The sequence below is a fragment of the Vipera berus genome (assembly GCF_964194415.1).
Source record: "Vipera berus genome assembly, chromosome: 1".
In the NCBI taxonomy this organism is placed as follows: domain Eukaryota; kingdom Metazoa; phylum Chordata; class Lepidosauria; order Squamata; family Viperidae; genus Vipera; species Vipera berus.
The window spans coordinates 128,820,854-128,822,129 of record NC_138202.1 but is presented as its reverse complement, the minus strand read 5'-3'; positions in this window follow the sequence as shown (position 1 = coordinate 128,822,129).

Below are 1,276 nucleotides of genomic sequence, written 5' to 3'. Positions count from 1 at the left end.
GACTTCATTTTTTAAAGGGTAACTTCATCATAAAATGCACTGCTATGTATCTTGGGAAGTGGGTTTCTGTGCCAAAAAAAAAGCAAGTCTAATCAGAGAACCTCCCAGTTCTCTGGGTTTTCTGCCAACTGGAGGCTGCGGATGAGCAGCATTTCAGCTAGGCAACCGGGAAAGGCTCCGCTATTGGCCCCAGCTCCGTGGAGGCTTTCTTCCACAAGTTACGCGTGTAAGGAATGCGCGAGCGTTTTCGCTTCGAAAAGGAAGACTTCCTTGAATTCCGAGAGCGTCTGAACTCTTAACACGCAAAATCAACAAAGACTTAAGAACCGGAGTGGTTGAAAGCCTTCCTGGCATGAAATGCCAAGGATAGGAAAGGGATGGTTGCTTAACAGTGAGTTCTTGACGACAGAAACCACAGCAGCTCCGTTCCCACAAACGGCACCACCAAAAAAACAACGCACAGTTGGGTTCTCCGTGAACCCTCCGGCTAGTGAATATATTTGTACGATGTGCTTGTGGGCAAATGAATCTTCTTATTTCTCGGGCTCACGTTTCTAGGCTTTTGCGATCTACTGAGCCACACGCACCACCACCCCCAACCTCGGAGGATGCGTTCCCGAGATGCGTTCGAATTAAAAACGCAGGTTGGCCCGCTTGGGGAGAGGGGTGTGTGTGCATCCTGACGTGCAAGCAACCTTCCCGCTCTTTTTAAATGCGCCACATCCTTTCCTTTTGGTACTGTCCATAGGCTTTTCATGGCAAAGATACTGGAGTGGTTTGCCATTTCCTTCTCCAGTGGATCACGTTTTGTCAGAACTCTCTTGGACTGCAAAGGCGATCAAACCGGTCAGTCCTAGAGGAGATCAACCCTGACTGCTCTTTAGAAGGCCAGATCCTGAAGCTGAAACTCAAATACTTTGGCCACCTAATGAGAAGGAAGGACTCACTGGAGAAGAGCCTAATGCTGGGAAAGATGGAGGGCAAGAGAAGAAGGGGACGACAGAGAATGAGGTGGCTGGATGGAGTCCCTGAAGCAGTAGGCGTGAGCTTAAATGGACTCCAGAAGATGGTAGAGGACAGGAAGGCCTGGAGGAATGTCGTCCATGGGGTCGCGATGGGTCGGACACGACTTCACAACTAACAACAACAACAACAACATCCTTTCCTTTCGGGGCGGGCATCCGCGCGGGCTTAGAACGGCACTCTCCACCCCCGAAGCGTGGAAAGCGAACTCGCGCGTTTCCGCGGCCCCAGCCCGCCGCTTGGTAGGCGGCCT